General features: G+C 47.9%; 1 protein-coding gene across 5 annotated transcripts in view; it reads left to right on the forward strand.

Moving 5' to 3' along the window:
* The window catches only part of LINGO1 (leucine rich repeat and Ig domain containing 1), a 429045-nt gene that overhangs the window by 38694 nt on the left and 371710 nt on the right, over window positions 1-18641 (forward strand). For 4 of the 5 annotated variants that reach the window (XR_010917381.1, XR_010917384.1, XR_010917382.1 and 1 more), the window contains exon 2: window positions 6686-6885. The gene's annotated coding sequence lies outside the window, so the exon portion shown is untranslated. Of the gene's footprint in view, window positions 1-6685; window positions 6886-8411; window positions 8532-18641 lie in introns of those variants that run through there. The other variant, XR_010917385.1, reaches the window with a different exon arrangement.

An 18641-nucleotide genomic window follows, 5' to 3' on the forward strand; every position in this document is an offset into this window, starting at 1 on the left:
GTGCTTGTAATAGCTGCAGCTGGGGCTCCGGCCTACGGAATCCCATGCAACCCCAGCAGTGGGGCAGCAGTGTAAGGGGCTGGTAGAGGTTTCAGGTGGATTAACCCTAGGTCCCAGCATTAGCACAGCCGTGTCAGGGAGCGCGAAGGTGGATTTCAGGGAGCTGAACCCTCAATCTCATGCAGCCTCCAGGAGGAGGCTGAAAGTGTGGCTTCCTGGGAGATTAGTCCTCAGTCTCTGAGCATCTATGACTTGGACAGTGGCTTCAGAGAGCGGAATGGCTGACTTTCCACGTGTGTGGGGATTAGCTGTTGAGGAACAAAGGAAAGCAGCAGCAGAGGGTTCGCTGTTGTGTTGCTCTGCATGCTGGGTATTTGCTGTCTGGCTATTTTGTTGCCTACGGTGGAATGCCCAGTGGATGGGGAAGCATCTCCAGGGTGGATTAGCATTAGAGTTGCCGCAGCTCTTTATATGGGAGTCAGGCAGAAATAATTAGGAGGGTGGAAAGGCAGCAGCAGTTGTCATGAGTGGGGGGGGGAACAAGATACTGTGGACACTGTTAATTGCTCCTGGAGAGCCAGAGTCAGGTGTTAAATAAATATTGTAGCCTGCCAGCTTGGGAAGTGAATTCAGGTTGAGCTCCCTGCTGGAAAGCATCCGGTGGGCTACGGACAATGTGTGCAGCAGGAGAGATGGTTAATTTTGTTTTTGCTGGAGTCAATTATGCTTTAAATTGATCCCTGGGGTGGCAGCTTCTTTGGCTTAAAGATCATGTGACCAAACAAGCTGCAGAAGCTGGGCCTTTCGGCACAGCCAGAGGGATCTGTTGCCTTAAGAGAGTTATAGTGACCTAGGTTCTGGGTGGACAGTGCTGGAGGTTGGGCTACTTTAACTGGTGCATTGTGGGCAGCGGCAGTGCAAGCTTCCCCCAGCCAGACCCAGGGCAAGAGGGGTTCTTAGTCTCCATGGTTCGGTTTCTCAGCAGGCTGCCAGTAGGGCTGGCATGGTGCTGAGCTCTTCTCTGGAACCATGCTGAGTGTGAGGTAGTGACCACCGGCAGTCACTAGCCACCTGGGCAGGGACTGAACCACCAGCCTGCAGGCACAAAGCTCTGGGCTCCTGATTTCCTCCCTGCAACAGCACAGGATTGTGGGAAGGCACCTTCTAGCTCCTATATCCTAGAGCTGCTGTAGGTGAGTTTGAACCACAGCATAGGTGAGGCAGCTTTAATTTGTACACTTGTGGCCCTGGCTCCTGTAGGAACAGCCTGGATGCAGGACCCCTGCCAGTCCTGGAATACCCCTGTACTGGGGGCTCTTGCGGGGTGAGGGGTAGGCCCAGACACTCCCTGCACTAGTGGAATTCCCCTGGGGGGGGGGCCTTCTAGCTGCATTGTGCCCCTTTATGCTCGCAAAGGGGCTGTATGGCAATAAAGAATTAATCCTTGAGTCCCATGATCGCCTAGGCCTGAGCCATTCACACAGCTTTGCTCTGCTGCAGCAAATGATTCTCCACAGCATGGGTGCAATAACATGAACCCCACATTCCCCTGCAGAGGGCAGTGACTTGGCTTAGAGTACTGTAGCTTCTACCTGGTGGAGAACAAGCTCTTGCAGGGCCATTTGTTCTATTTAACAGCTTAATTTTGGAGTTGAGTTGATGCGTGTAGAATTGAAGCTGGCTCACCGACTCTTGTATGGCTTTTATTGGAGTGCATGCACACCCAGAGCTTACTGCAATTGGTGCTTGTAAAAACAATGGAAGCAATCGTTAATTAGCGTCAACAGCAGGCTAGGTACAGGCAGGGCTGGAGATACAGAGCTGTGTTTAGAAGAGAGCTAAGGGATTGAATGGGGTGTAATTTACATGCCATGGACCAGATGAGCGGGGAAACCTTGTGGTCCCACATAAACTTACACAGTACACTTTTCCTTAGCTGCTTTTCCGTTCCACCTTCTCTTCCAGCCTCTCAGCGTATCCATGATATCAGCTTAGGCGTCCAGGGGCCAAACACAGAACTGGTGGGTGTAGCAGAGGGGATGTAAGTTATGTGTTGGTTAGTGGGTCTGAGACTAACTGCTGAGTCTAAGGGTGTAATTTACATACTAAGGGGCAGAAAAAGGTGTAAAAATCACATCAATCTAGACTCTCAGCCTCTCTGCTGAATTTGACCCAAGTTCTGCCCTGAAGAGTTTATAGTCTAAATAACACCTAAATTGCAAGGATGCATTCTGTGATCTACAGCCTAGCTCCATTCCAGGCTCTCCTGGCTCTGTGTGTGTTTTTAAGAGTATTTGATGAAATCAGGCTCTGTTTCTTAAGAGCTCATCTGCTGTTCCCCACTTGAAATCATCACTCTCTTCTCCCTGTGGCATCATAATTGTTTTCATAGCAACCAACTGTAAGGTCACAAAGGGAAGATTATATCTTTGGGTGGGATTGAGGGGAGAGAGGTTGCAGATGCCAATTACCTGTTAAACACAAGTACTGATTACATGCAGCCATCCATACCTTAAACAGGATCTTCTCTTCCACCCTCTGCCCTGCTTGCACTGAGGAAGTGCCTCCCACCCTGTTATCTAGTGAAATTAACAGTCAGACATTAAAACAAATTAGAAACAGATCTAGAGCACCTTGTGTCCCAGCACTTCAAGGGTTAACTACTCAGCCTCACTCAAGTCAGCTGGGTTTTCTTCTCCTTGGAACATAATCCTCCTGGCTGCATGTCCATGTTCTTGTGTGGAATGGATTCTTATTCTTTGCTCTTCCTTTGCAGATTTGTGCAAGGACCACGATCAGCAAATATAATTGCAGCAACTGGATCACAGGTCTAGAGATTTGGAAGAATCCTTTGCAAATATTTGCAAGTCTCTGTACTGAACCTTTGTGAATATTTTGTGAAATCTAAAGGCTGAATGTAATTGGCAATTTGAGCTAGAATACCAGACCTGGGACATAAATTGCAAGAGGTTGTGCATACCTGCTACTAAATACCTCAATAAATAGACTTCACTTACACATGCTTGGATCAATCTCTCCCCTCCCCTCTCCAATAGCATGCAACCTTGTGGGGATGTTAAGATATGATACACTTGACTGACCCCATTCTAGGATCATATCCTTCTCATTAAAAGGAGACCACAGCTAAATACTATTCACTAGGCAAGGTTTAAGCAGTGCCTTTTGTGGTAATTGGGACAGGCTGCCCTGTGTGTGAGGGAGAGATTGTATTTTTCTAAGGGCAATCTATTTATTATTAATTTGTTAAACACCCAACTGCTCAGAGCTGTTCTAGATACAAGAAACGAGATGGTCTCAGCCTCAGGGAGCTTGCTGCCTAAATAGATCTATTACATGAACCTACAGCTAAACAGTTTTGAGATGGTCTTATGTGCTAGGGTGAAATGAAAAAGGAAGAGTCTGCATGCTTCACTGAGGGCTAAAATACAGTTGAGCTGCCTTTTCTGTGAGAAGCTGTGGATATCCCCTAAAAGGGGTAAGTAACTCTCAAGGGCTAGTGGGTCAGCTGGCCCCACCTGCAGAGTATAATGGGCAGTCTTCCCATCCTACATCTCTTTTCTATAAGGAGGAAGGACCTGGGGGAGGAGGGAGGTGCTGGAAGGAGATTCTGAGATCTCTGGTATTCTTTAGTAGCTCTTTTTTCAGACTCCTCAGGATGTTATTGGTCTTGAGTAGGTAACAAAAGACAAGTTTGTTCCTCTAGGTATAACATTTCTTTTATTGAAGGAGAGGGTCTGTTCTACAAAGTGGGGCTCCAGATCCCCAAAGTCCTCTGCTCTCATTTCTGTGTGCATGAGAGACAGACGTGCCCTGCTAGATGTGACTTGATAAGCACCTTGCTAGATGTGAACTTCATCAGCTTTCTGCCAGACCAGTTGGTGACTTGGCCTAGCCAGAGGGCAGTGAAAAAACACTGCAGCTGGAGGCAGCACATAACTGGAAAAGCATTACCTATTGTTTTCAAACCACCAATAGACAACGTCATCTCATATGGGTTTTGCATCTTCCTGAACAGAGGGATGGAGATGGTTGGCTGCTTGAATTTACCCCTACTTAGGAATCTGCAATTCACCCGTTTGTCCTCCCCTTACTCTTTTATAAGACAGAGATAGTTGCAAGCTGATATCTTCTGGATCTCCTCAGTCTTTGGTGTGTTAGCTAAAGATCCTCAAGCAAGCAACCCCCTGTGATGACTATATCAACTTGGAACTGAGATCTTTCCTCTTCTCAATATCTCCCAAGCCCTGACTGCTACTGCAGTCAATTCAGATGGCTTCAAAGATATCAGGGCTTATTATTGGGTGGACAATCCTCTTCCCAGGCGGGCAATAACCATCTGACTTTTCTTTTAAGCATGATCTCTCTGTTTAGCTTCATTACTCTGATACCTAATAATTTTACACTTTGTCTCCATTAATCCGTGTTCTACATTTGCAAATGAGGTCACTCAAGGTCCGAGGCCTTCTGAATGTGGTTACGTTGGGCCCTGTTATTTGTTGAACTTGCAGTGCTGAACTTTATCAGTGCAATGTGAGATCTAAGGTGCCTGGTGTTAGAAATGAGCAAGGTCCCCGTACTAACCCCTTGATAACTGAGCTAGAGACTTCCATTTTCATCTCCTTGCTGCTTGTTGGGGTTAGCCACCTCCTGGCTAACCCATTGTCTCAGTCAGGGCTCTTTAACTCCTACGCTGCTAACCTTTACATCTATTTCATGCTGCCTGCATTGATGATGTTTTTTGTAATGAGATGAATGCAGTTTGTGAAGATGAAAGGTGCTGGGCTGGCAGCATGGTGATCTCCTAACTGTACTACCAATGCAGGGGCTGTTTAGTGTTCCTGAAACCATCTGGCCCAGGTTCTTCTTCGCACATGGAGGGGGGAGGTGAAGGAACTGTTCAGTATGTGCTCTACAGGGTGTGATTTCTAAAGTGCACTAATGTGTTGCACAAATTGGTCAGTGCAGGTCCTGCTGGTGTGCTTTAATGTAGTGCTGTTTCAGTAGCTGTTTAACTATATTAAAGCACACCAGAGAACCTTTAGGGTCTACACTGACCAGTTCACATGCAACATATTGGTGCGCTTTAGGAATAAAGTACCCCCACACCCAGTACAGCGTACTACCGCACTGCCTAGACAAGCCCTTGGTCTCTGGCCTCTTTCTTGACATTGCTGGCAGGGGCTTTGTTTATGGTGATTTCTGTGGAGCTCCTGGTGGGGGAGGGACTTGGTTGTAATGAATCTAAAGAGGACTCAGTATTGCCAGCTCCAAGCATTCAAAAATCATGAGTTGCACCCCTAAAAAATTATAAGATTGGCTTAAAAATCATGAGACTTTAAAAAAAACAACCTTGGTTCTCTTTTTTTCCTTTGCTTTCTGGTTTCTCAGGCCTTATTCCTCAACCATGAGGGCTAGAAACTTGTATTTTTAAATGAAAGCTGAGATTTTCATGTAATCATGTGATTCCTGAAACTGAGGCTTTAAGGAAAAAAAATATCACGGAAGGGGTCCACACTGAGGATTCCTTCCTGAAGGCACTAGACATGAGCAGACCCTGTGGTCCTCTGTGGCTGCCAGGCCAACTAAACCAAACTTGTGCTACCTAATGTCACCAGCCAAATTCTCCATAAACCATGACATGGATGGAATAGTCGTGGAGGAAGCTTGTGGCTAAACTGCAGTTTCTGTGACGCAACTACCAGTTTACAAGGAACTGGGCTGGCAGATGGGCCATCAAAGAGCCATTGTGCAATGTCCTTATCATTCCTGCCTGCCAGACCCTATCAATAGTATCTCTGAAGAAAAAGATGGTTAATCTTCCTACCCAGGAGCTGGACTGTATTTTGTTTTTAATGCCTGGACCATTAAACCTGGAGCACATCTGTCTATGTTAAGGGTTACTATGTTACTGTCCCTCACAAATTCATCTTGGCTGCTCCCAGGGCCAGTTCTAGGGGTGGGTGAGTTGGATGGTCGCCCTGGGTGCCAGCTCACCAATTTCCCAGGAGTGTTGTGCTGCTTGGGATTTTTTCCTCTACTCTGATGTGCCAGCTGTTTTGGGGGGTTTTTGTTTTGTGGCTGAGGAAAACTAGACCACAATGTCTATGGAGAATCTAGCTCAGGTTAAGTGACCTCCTTATCCTGTAGGAGCCTCCATCTTGAATCACCTCACAACCCTGCCCCCTGGCAGGCAAACTTTGTACACTGGAAGGTGAAATACACAGAAACTGGGCTCCTAACAGGCCAGTGTGTATGTAGGTGTTGGGTGAACTTCTGTGCATATACAAGCATTGGTGGGTGAATGTGTGTTTGTAGTGCAGTTACACAGGGTGTTGGTTGTCCCATCCCAGGAAAGGGATGGTCACCTGGTGCACCAAAAATATTAGGGATGGCTTAACGCTGTGTATATTGCCCAGTGGCACCTTGCAGGCTGGGAGAAGCTCAGATGTGTGACAGTTTGCCTAGGGAAGCAGTCCTGCTGGAGCTGGCTCTGTTTGTGAGTGTGTGTGTGTGTGTGAGTGGTGGTTTTGACCTTCCTTTGCCTTAGCTGATCTGGGGAGATAGACAAATGTGAACATCATGAGCGACAAGGAACTCCTTGTGACCATTAGACCGCGTTGTTCAGATGATGCTTCTAAGTTCTGGGTCTTCTTTCTCACTTCAGCCTGCTGTGCTTGATGGCCATGAGCTGTTCTCAGCATCTGGAGATCCAAAGGAGCAGCCCCTCTTCCTCAGGACCTCAGCCCTTGTAGAGGACCTTGCTGTGGCAAGAAGAGCCTTGCTGAAAGGAGCCCACCAACAGAAAAAGGCCACAGGCTGCAGCTTCCTGTAGCCCCAAGACCTGGGTCTTAGGGCTTTACCAAGGTAAGACCCATATTCATTCTCTTTCCTTGGCAAACAGGCTCCCTACTGTTTCCCAGCTGAGGGCCGTTTGCTTCTTGGTTGCATTGTGTTATGTCACCTCCCTCACCTTGTCCTGGTGGGAATTTGATTCCTTGCCCTTCAGTGACAGATGGTGGCAAGATTTGACGTGTGGTTTGCTGCTCTGTTATATGTTTGTTAGCCTGTGTCTGCACCATCCACTACTTGCAGGGGATCGTGGAGGGGAGTATGACGTGTACAGATGGGTGAAATCTTCTGCTAGCAGTGCAGGAATTCCCCCTCTGCTTTGCTTTCGAAGGGATGGTGTCAGAGCAGAGAGGTCTCCATTTTAACCCACCTTCTCTGTCTGCAAAGTCCAAGCCAGTGCTTATATTTGTGTGCGTTTTTCAAGTGTCCTTTGTTGGTCAGAAAATGATACAAAATCCTGGGGAGTGTGCAGGGGAACAGCCTGGCTCTGAGCAAGCCCCAGTAACAGACCAGCGTGGTAAGCCTCATGCGCAACCTTGCACTAATAAGCCAGAATGCTCAGGCATGCGCCTGTGAGCAAGAGGAGGATTATTTTCTATTCTGGGGGCACCAAGAGGCCCAACCCAGGTTGCTCCCTCTCTGCTAGGTGCTGTACATGCTGCTAGTAAGAGAGAGCCCCTGCCCTCAAGACAAGACAGTCAAAAGGTAGGTGGGGAAACAGGCATAGGGAAAGGTGAAGCGGCCACGTCTGAAGTTTATTAATATCGTGCTTTAGCCATGGGCCATTGCGCATAATATAATATAATAAATAAATAAAAGTTGAAATCGACAACTCCAAAAAAACAGATACAAATTAAAAGCACAAGATTAGTCCTTCCTAAAATTAGTGACGCCTTTCAAATCGCCACAGGAAGGCGAAGTAACTTGCCCATGATCACACAGCAGAGGAGTGGCAAAGGCAGCAGTACAACGCAGGTCTTCCGAGTCCTGCGGTAGTGCTCTATGTACTAGACTATGCTGCCTCCTGCTAAGAAAAGGGGTTGAGCCGTCTTATGATGAACCAGTGTGCTAAGTCCAGCCCCCTTTTAGAGTTGTTCAAGACAGGCCATGTAGAGAAGATATGGGTCACAGTCTGACCATGCCCTCCCAGTCCTATGGATGAATGGAGGGCTTCAGTCTCTGGCATGGTTAATCCTGTATATGATGTGTATGTCTCTGACTAGCACCAGATTCGGTCATGATCTTAAAGAAGGGAAACCCTCCCCATGCTCCCGGCTTCCTGGAGGTGGCTGTGCCTGTACAGAAAGGGTTAACAATAAGTGGGAGCTGGATTAGCTGGACAGAATGAAGTTTAGGCCTCTTAGAATCAAATGTTCCTGCATTCCTCTTTGTGCATCAAGTGATGCTTTCACCACAGCAATCTCTCTCCTCATTAGACTCTAATGAGGCTGGGCTAGGGCTAGGGGTGCTGAATTGTTGTGATTGGTTCAGCTCCGTTGATGTGCTTTCAATATAATTTTCACTGATTTGTCTCAATAAAGCTCTTGAGAGTTCTCAGAATGGGCCCAGCCTTCTCTCCCTCAGCAGAGGCCTTGAGGGGCTAGGAATTGGTTTTCTGCTGGTGACGGACTGGGAATGTAGTGCAACTGAAATAGACGGAGATCATTACCACAGCATTGTCTAGAGGTTAGCAGTGTTCTTCCCCTAGCGAAGTGACGCATGCCCCACCATTAAAGCACAGGGTGCTCCCATATGCTCCTTCTTTCTTGGTAACCGTTTCATTTCTCTCTTTTTCACTTGCTTTCAATCTATCCCGTCAGCTCTCTGCACTGTGTAGATTTTAGAAGGTGTGTATGGATGCACTTTCAGGGTGCTGAGGTGCTTATGCCTTGTCTTCACTAGGAAAAAGGGCTGCTCTTAACTCAAGGCAAAATCCTAGAGAAGAGCAGGCAGTTTGTAGTGTTAACACTAGTCAGTAGGTTGAGTTGAAGACTGTTTCCCCACATAGCAGGCTGTTAGAAGTCTAGGTTACCCTATAGTCTAACTTTAACTGCTAACTTTGTGCAAACTGCCTGGTCTTCACTAGATTCTACCTAGAGTTAAGAACACCCCTTTTTTCCCCCTAGTGCCCATCTTCACAGTGCAGGCAGGGTGCACAGTGCATTTTATAACCCAGCCCAGCTGCTTGCTGTGAGGGATGGTGGAGCAGATGCACACAACCACCCCCTGGGCATGCCACTAGTTACTGTATTGCTGTATGATTTGATGCCCTGCCGTGTGCGCTCATGCAGGGTGCACTGCAGTGGGGTGCCTGAAGGGGAGCCTCTCTGGATCCAGAGTTGTTGGGAGCCTGAAACAGCTGCCTTCTGGGGGTACGGTTCTCTACAGCTGAGCGCCTTGTGTCATCACTTACAACAGTACAAAGCAGCAGAAAATCCCCCTGACAGGTTGCACGGAAGATCTGCATCGGTGGAAATGATGACACCAGCTGCAAGGCTGTGGAGAAACAGGCCCCGAGAGGCTGACTGTGAGGAAAACTTTATACAGTGTGTGTGTGAGTGTGCGCGCGTGCCCCGTGTGTATATGGGAACATAGGGATTACTAGACTGGATCACACCCAGGGTCCATTTCGTCCAGTGTCCTGTCTTAAGCAGAGGCCAACACCGCATGTTTCTGCAGGGTTTTGTGCACCTTCCTCTGTTGGCAGATGTGGGATGATCTGCCCCTGTGAAAATCTCCCGTAACCCCTTATAGTTAGGGACTGGGTTAAGCTGTGAAGCGGGAGGTTTTATATCCCTTCCATAAACTCTTGTCGCATTAATAATCCTAACTCTGGATATTCTTGTTATCCATCTCAATGCCCAGTCCCTCTTGGAAAGATTATTAATGCCCGCACACGTCCTAAAGAGAGAGAGTATATGAATACATATTTGTAGATAAGCTGCAAAATCACCTCTGATTTTCTGTGTTAAAGAAAATAATGACTTACTTACCAGCTCAGGATCTGCCATGCACAGAGAGGGGATTTGGGAAAGGTGCTCCATGTGTTTGTGCAGTGGGACAGGAGTGGCCATGGAATAAACATGGAATAAAGTTCCTGCAATGTATACAGATGTTGATATTCCCTGATGCTAACCAATGCATATATGATTGGCATAGTACTAATGTAAGTGTTAGGAAGTTAAGTTAACTGAACATAGTATCATATTCTCCCCACACTTCGATTCACCCAGGTCCCATATCCCATGATACCTTGCATTAGCTGAAGTAAGCTTTGGCTTACGTTGATAGGAAAACCATCAGGATCAGGACATTTGGGTGTCCAACCATAGCAACAGGTAGGGAGGTTTTCTCACAGGCCAGTACTGGAATGTCCTAAAGGAAAAGGATAAGACATAGGATTGTTCTGTCCTGGTATAAAGCCAGGAGGTGCCTTCATGCCCCTTAGTACATGAAATGCATGTGTTCAGAGCAAAGAGATAAGGGGTGCAGCACGGTACCAGGAAAGCAAAGTAGAAAGCTCCCTGGTTAGGTCCTGTGTGCATCATCTGAAAGTAGATTTATTTACTTGTAAATAGGATGGATATTAGAAGGATAGCTTTAGGAGGCGGTGTGGGATCAGGATTAGTTACTGTATGGATTGAGGTGCTGGCTAGAGACTCTGACTGAGGGCCTCGTGCTAGGTGCTGTACAAACAACATAGAATCATAGTAGATTAGAGTTGGAAGGGACCTCAGGTGGTCATCTAGTCCAACCCTCTTCACATAGGGAGAGAGAGTCCTTGCCTCGGAATAGATGAGACAGAGATGGGAAGCAGAGGCCGGGAGAGGTGAAATGACTTGCCCAAAGCCTCTCAGCAGGTCAGAGGCAGAGCTGGGACTAGATCCCAGATATCCTGATTCCCCAATCAGTGCTCTACCCACGTGGGCCGTCCTTGAGCACCCCAGCAGCAGGCTCTTCCACATCTGCTGCCAGCATGGGGCAAGAGACAAGGCTGGAAGCAAACCCTTGAAATGCTGTCAAAGGTAACAAGGCAATGGGGGCTCCTGCCAGGGAAGGAGGAATAGGTTGTTCTGGAAATCCAGGCAGCTGGAAGCCAGGAACTCTCTGCTGGGCAGAGCAGCAGAGATGGAAAGGATGTAGGATCTCCTCACGCTGACAGGGAAACAGGGAGCCTGACCTGGACAGAGATGGCACAAAAGACAGACGGGTATTGTGAAGCCACCCAGGTGTGTGAGTTTAGGGAGGGAGGAGGTCTTGGCTCTGCCACTCTTAGACTGTCCCAGCAAGAATCGCCACCAGCTGTTCTGGCATGGGCTGGTACAGAATGAGTGACTCTCAGCTTCTCCAGCCCCAACCTGGCAGGGCTGGCTGTCAGACAACAGGTGGTGGGCGCAGTTCAGCCCTCTCCTGGGCAAAGCCTGGGAGCTTTCTTCATCTCTGAACTTACCCAGAAACCCTGGTTGGGAGGGAGGAGATCATGGCCCCACCATGAGTGGGATTGGCTGGTGCGGTGAGTGGGGCTAATCTGACAGTCCCCCTGAGCCTGGCTCTTCCCAGGATTGTGTCTGCAGACAGCAGGAGGATCACAGCTTCTCCAGGCTTGGCCTTCCTCTGCAGTCCACTTCCACCTCTTCCCTTTTCTTCTGTGATGCTGTTTTTCAAAAAGTCATTTCACTTTTCTACATTGCACCTTCCAGACAAATGGCTTTTAAATAAAACCCTCTGCTAACTTAAGCCCCCTGTCCAGGTCACTTCCTGTGTGTGTGATTTATAGACCTGCTATTAACATTTATTTAACTGCTAAATCACTGTGGCTGGTCAGTTGGATTCCCTCCCATTAGCTGCCCTGAGTGGCAGCCCAATGCAGGCCTTCTCATAGAGTCTGGGGAAGGCTCAGGTGGGTTCTTCCTAGGGGAATGTCTGTCCAACTGCACTCAGTCAGTCCCATGATGCTGAGCGATGGACTGGAGGGGAGAGAAGAAGGAGGGAAGGGCGGGGGGTGGGGGAGTTGAGAGAGAGAGAGAGAGAGAGAAAAGGAAGGCTTCAGATAAAAGATGGAGAATGGACAAATGAAATGTGTAAAGATTTAGTGAGGCAAGATCTGGCACAGAGACTGGAGAGAAATGGTAAGAAAAAGAGGCCCTAGATAACATCTGAGGAGACACCTTCAATGCATACTTCTAGGATCTTCTGCCCTGTAGTGCAGGTTAGAAATTGTGCCTTCATAAGGAACCACAGGTGAGAGTTTGGGGCTGGATCAAAATGTCCCTGAAAGGGGTGTCTGCATTTGGGATTTTAGTGCGAGCTCATCTCCTGTAAGTACAGGAGTCAGGATGAGAGCGGGGTTTCCAGTCCCTACATAGAGCTGTTCCCAGAGCCTGAGAGCAAAGCAGAGTTCAGTTCCCAGTTCCATTACAGACTCTCTGGGACCTTGAGCCTCTTGCCATGTGTATGATAGGGATACTAGCACTGCCCTGCTTCACGGGGGTGCGAACGGGTAAATACACAAGAGATTGTGAGCAGCTCTGAGGCTATGGTAATGGGGACCAGATATGTACCTTAGATAAATGGCTGGTAGCTTGGGCAAATGGAAAAGACTTCAGACTGCTGAGGGGTGGAGGAGAAACCCTAATTAGAGGTAAAAAGCTGGTATGTGAGAGCCCAGCACTAGCAGCAACTTTGATTATTTCTGGTTTTCGCCCTTTTTTTCTGTGCGTGCTTGGAGCTTTCATTCAGTAGGATTCGGTTGTGGTTTTCACTGCACAATCAGGGCTAATGAGCACTCCCAGGAAATAAATTGCATCTTAAACACAGCCTCACAGTGCAAAATAAACAGTTCCCTATTGCTGGAGCTGCCTCCTCATCAGTGATCTCCATTTCCCCTGAACTCACCGATGCAGGAGGTTGAGATCAAGCCCTGCTCTGCAGAGTTCCAGGGCAAGCAGAAGGAGCAGCCAACATGAATCTGACGGAGACACTAACCGGAATGGTAACGCGTCCAGGACTATACCTCTTGGGGTGTAATGGGTGCCTGTGTTTCACTTGTAGCTCGGTGTCAGTGGCTGCAAGTCAAAGCAGCGTTTGATCCCAGCGGCTACAAGACTGCATTATTTCTGCCAGGATTGTAGAGCGTGCTCAGGCGGTGGTTGGGTTCTGCTTGGCTCTGGGTTTCTCTATGTGGGAGAAAGACGCAGGTTATTCCCCTGCCTTGCACCATGTGTCTGGTATCCCACCCATAACCCTATCCCATCCTGGTTTGGGTGAGTGTCTGCGAGGGTGGACCATGTGGAATGGTGCTGCGCATCACGCAGCACGATGAGTGCGGAGTTCAAGGAGCATGGATTAGAAATCCATTGGCAAATGAAAACTGAAGTATTTCATCTCCTCTATGTAGAGCTGTGGGAGTCACCTCGCCAGCTAGTGTGCCATTTTCAAGGCCTATCAATGCTGCCTCTTTGAAATTGACTTAATGAATCTAACTCCCTTAAAATCAGACAGCTGGGTTCATATCTCACCATGGAGTTTTACAGAGCGTGTTGCAGACCATGTCTGAATCCTGCTATGATCTGCAACCTCAGACAAAGTTCTGATTTAAAGTGACTCCCTGTCCCTCTGTGAACCACCTTGGAGGTGTAACTGGGCCAGCATTGGGGCTTGAATCTGGGACCTTTGAGTAGAGCTAAAAGATTAATTGGGACCTTTGAGTAGAGCTAAAAGATTAATTGGACTATTGTAGCCAGCTCTCAAACCTGTGGTATGTACTGCCAGTGGAGGGCAGCAAATATTCCTTGCTCTCTTAGGACTGGTATGGGATCCTGTCCGTTAGATTAGCTCAATTGAGCTAATTTAACACACTTTGAAATGCCCCTTGACACCCAGATAGACACAGTTTGGCATATTTACAATGGTGCCAGCTTATAATGGTGTTGCTTAGGTGAGTGTTAAGGGAGGTTTCAAGTTGTACTGAGCGAACAGGTTTTGGGCTCCCTCTCCATATCTAGGCAGAGTCCTAGTAGATCTGAAATCCTGACTCGGCCAGTTCCCCAGGCAGCAGTGTGACTCTGCTGCCCCTGGCTTTGGAAGTTGGATCTTGGCAACACAGTATGCTGTCACAACCGCTTTGGCATTCCCCAGAGGGGACAACGCTTAAACCGGCAACCCAGCCTTGTACGCATTCAGACCACTGCAGTGTCCATGGGGACTGCAGCTCTGGGATTAAGCTGCGGCTGTCACTGTTGTCATACATGCAACTAAAAGAGAATTTATCTAGCAGCAAAGCCAACATCTTAAAGCCATTGGTTCTGAGGTACCTGTGATTTGCTGAGATCCGTGTCTCCTTTATCACTTTCCCGTCTGTCTCATTTGCTAAAATCCCAAAGCAAAGACTAGAAACATGCTTGCAAAGGGTGTTCTTTTTTTATGTTTCAGAGGCTGATAATAAATCTGTATGCAAACACTAGCAAGCACAGGATTGCAGTTAGAAAGCCAGCTAGCGCACGCAGACCTCAGCTGGAGCCCATATGGAGCATTCCTTTACCAAAGACAATGTCCTGATCTGGCCAGTATGAAATTGTAAAATATGGTGTGAAACTAGATACCCCAAAAGCTGTAGGGAGAGGTGAAGCACTTGCCGGCTGTAAAGGAGTCTCCAGCTGACGGCAGCCCCAGCCTTTCCCAGAATGGTACAGCAGTGGGAATGAGGTACAGCATGAGGGAATTCCTAGCTTGGCAGCCCCTCTTTCCCCCCTCCCCCCCCCCCCCCCGGTCTTCTTGTTGTAGAGGGAGGCCATGTAGCCTAGTGGATAGAGCACTGGACTGGTGCTGCATCCCCAGCCTCTCCGAGCAGGAGGGAGAATGATACATCAGGAAGAAACCCTTGTTGACCTGGCTGTAGACTGGGTGTGTTGCGCTTGCCCACTGGGACAAAATCCTGGATGTTTTGTAGCTAGTGCCAAAAAGCTGTTGAATTGTGAATAATGTGACTTCTGCAGAAGTTCAAAGTATTGATGGGGAAAAGCTGGGCAGGGGCGTTAAATTAAAAAAAAAAAAAAAAAAACTCTGAAAAATCACCAGAAGCATATCTGACTCTATTTTCCCCACACGCTTTTATATTGGGGTTAAAAAGAAAACTGAGAAATCTCAAGTTCCTCATGGAGAAGTTCACAGCACCCCAATTAAATGGTTTTTATTTGTAACATGCCCTGGGGGGGCCTTTCTAATCAAGAGGCTTTTCTGAATCATAAAAATTATATGCAGGGGAATGGAGGCAGGGGACCTCAGGCAACAAGTGGCAGAGGGGACTGGTATGGGAAGAGAAGGAGGAGAGTTGTGCTGTTGTGATGGAAGGGGCAATGTGATGTTCTATTCATCAGAGCGCTTCTCCCTCCTGCTTTTAGAAATTTCTGGGTTTCTCATTTGAAAGCATCTACCTCTCTTTGTTCTCCTGGCTGGTGCAATCTGCATGTCTGGAGCGGGATTTCATTGCCAGGGTTGCATTCACTGTGGAGATGTTTTACATCTTGCAAATGAAACAGGTAAATGCTGATCCTGGGAGGGGGGAGTGGAGAGGGGCTGGTGTCTCATCTGACATTTTAGCTCCTGCCAGCTGAGGTGACGCACAGAATATCTTCCTCCAGATCAAAGTGGGTCTGGGCAGGTAGATTATAGTGGACAAAACCTTCTTCCCGCAAGGACTTTCACTGCTGCGGGTGCTTGCTGAAATGCAGGGCCTGGCTGATGAAGTGCTCTGATTACTAAGATCCTAGCAATGTTGTTTATTATCAGGCTCAATGAAATGGAGATGCATGCAGGCGAAGGCCACTGGGTTCCTGCTGGTGATGTTTGACAGAAGTTAGAAGAACTGGTCTTGTAAGCAGAGTTTTCTATAGCATGGATCTGGCGGTGGGATTCAGCCTCATGCATGTGAAGCCAGTAGACTCACTAGAGGCTTGAACCTGTGAAGTTCCGAGTGCTTCTTGCAAGGTTCTGCTCAGCCTCCGAACATTCCTGCACCACAGGATTGGCCCCAAGAGCTATAGTCACTTCAGTTCCCATGTGGCCTATGGTATCAGACAGGACATTCAGCACAGAATTCAGAGTTCCAAGGAGAATACAGCCTGTTGGGAAGATGCCTGTTGATTACTTTCTATACAAGGCCACTTTACAGATGGGTAAACTGAGGCACAGAGACGCTAAAGTAACTTGTCTAGTGGGTTAAGACAAGGTGTAGGAAATAAGATTTGTGTTCTAATGCTGGTTCTCTCTCTTATGAATGAGGACAGTGTACTTGCCCTCTCTGAGCCTCAGTTTCCCCATTGATAAAATAGGAGTGTAAGAAGGGAGTTAGGGCCCTGCTGTTGACCTACCCTGTTAGCAGGAGTTCAAACCATGTGGAAAATCTGGACCACCTAGCGCTCAGCACTGTGCTTGATATACCAGCACAGGTGGCCATAGGGAAGCTCCTCTCCTATTCCAGCACTGGCACTAGGGACGGTTCTCCAGGGAGTGGCTTTTCGCATACCCCCAGCAACTGGAAAAGCATTTTGTCTGCCATGAAGTTCCATTTCCTCCAAAAAAGAAGTTTCAGACTTGGAGGTTTTGTAAACTCAAAACCAGGCAAGCGTCACTGAAAAAACTGCTGCAATGGCTTAGTCATGGCAGGAAGGGCTCCCTGCAGCTCTGGGGATTTGGGCTGTGTCGCTGGAAGCAGGTGAGAGGGCTCCTAGCTGGCTGTGCCATGCTGAGCACCCCTGCAAGACCATGCACAGACCCGAGCTCTCCTACTTGGCTTTTCTCTGTTCAGGATTGTCGGCTACAGCCCACCTCTCAGCCTCTACAGCGTTCTGGGACACAACGCAGGTCGTCATGGTGCTCTAGCCAGAGTGAGCAGTACATGCTGATCGGGGGCATGGCACAAAAAGGGAGGAGAGGGAGTAAAATCTTCTATAAAAACCACGTGGGAGAGGCAAGAGAGAGATGGGAAATACATTTGGGGCAAATCTCCTGATGGTGTAAAGTGATGAAACTGCACTGAAATCAAAGGAGCTGTGCCCATGTAGGCTAGCAGAGAATTTGGCTCAGAGAGAGACGGCTCAGAGGGCCACATGACATCAACGAGCTATGGTGTTTAGGTAGATTAATTAATTGGCTTTAAGGCTAGAAGGGATCGCTATGATCGTCTAGTCTGACCTCCTGCAGAACACAGAACTGAACCAGTGCCCAAGGTCACCCAGCAGGCCCGTGGCAGAATCAGGAATAGAACCCTGGCTAGGGCTCTATCCACTGGGTCACACTACCTAGATTTAGCTGGGCATATTCCTACATCCCCTTTTCCCCAAATGATGACACACTGCCTGGCCTCTGCAAGGACGGAGTTCATTGCATGCAGTAAGCTGCCAAATGTGCTCTTCAACCTTTTGTTTTCTTTCTTTGCAGTTTTTTTTTCTGCCCTCCTTCCCTTCTTTTAATATTACTGCAATGTGCCCTAGAATCCCAAGATCATTCAAGGTGACTGGAGTGATTAAGGCGTTGGCTCTCCTCTGCTTGTGTGCATTTTATATTAACTGCACCTGTGTCTTCCCCCCCACGTCCCCCCCCCCTTATTTTCTTGTCCTACTTTTCAAATCAGACCGCTGCCAGTGCTCCCGTAAATAATTTGAATTCTGAGTGATTGGCCTCTTCCAAAGGTCAATTGACTTCTCGAGCAACTCTCCTTGAGTGTGAGGTGTGTGTGTGTGTGTTTAAAACACTAATTGGGGTGAGTTGCATGATGTGGGTGTGGGTGTTTAGGATGACTGGTGATAGACGGAGCGAGAAGATTTGGACAAAGTGGTAAAGAACTTGGGCAGAGATCTGGCACTGACAGGACATGAACCTCAGGGACCCCATACTGAGCCCAGCTGACTGCCATGCAGCTCAGAAGGGGAGCGACACAAGGTGGCTCTATGCCACTTCTGCAGTACCTTGGCTTCTGCGGACTGGTCTCAACCCTGTTGTAAATTAGAAATGCCTCAGGGCTGCTCCAACCTTTGTTCTGCCAGATGTGGCCTCCAGGGGGTGTTTTAGCAGCAGAGAACAGCCAGAGCACAGAGATGTTTCAGCTACATCCTCTATAATAGGGAAGATTGTAAAGTGGGATGGCACAGAGCCTACAACGGATCTACACCCCTGGGGAATTTCCCCTCTGGAAGGGAAATTCTGTTGTAGTAGCTGGTAAACCCTGGCTTTCCTCCTACTCTGTGCTGCTGGAGTCCCATAAAGCACTCACCCTTCCTGGTGAAGCTGGAACATGTAATAAATGCCTCTCCCACCAGCTGCTGACCCCATCAGACTTCCACAGCTGGAGACACAAATCTACACGCAGAGATGCTTATACTTTTCCCCCCTTCTGCATACTTTCTCTCCTTTAGAGGTGGGTGGGAGGAAGTGCACGACAGCTGGACTTGTGGTATGACTTGTAAATGTGGGTTATTTTATGCATCACTGCAAACAACTAGGAACTGATCTCTAATGCTAGGTCTAATTCAGTTGGGGAATATCTTGGGGTTAGCGGGGATAGGGCCAAGACAGGGAAGATTCTCTCTTCTTTTCTAATGGAAATTAAATGCAAAAAAAAGGGAACACAAACAAGTTAGGAAATGAAGGGGATGAATTAAGGTTCACATGGTAACTCACAAATTATATGCAGAGACCCAATTTTGCTCTCTCAGCACTGTAAGCCAACTGGAGTCAAAAGTTTTTACACCAGTGTCAATTCAGAATGAGCAGGA

This window comes from Emydura macquarii, unplaced genomic scaffold (assembly GCF_026122565.2).
Source record: "Emydura macquarii macquarii isolate MOO-44397 ecotype Brisbane River unplaced genomic scaffold, CSIRO-AGI_Emac_v2 contig_3451, whole genome shotgun sequence".
Lineage (NCBI taxonomy): Eukaryota > Metazoa > Chordata > Testudines > Chelidae > Emydura > Emydura macquarii.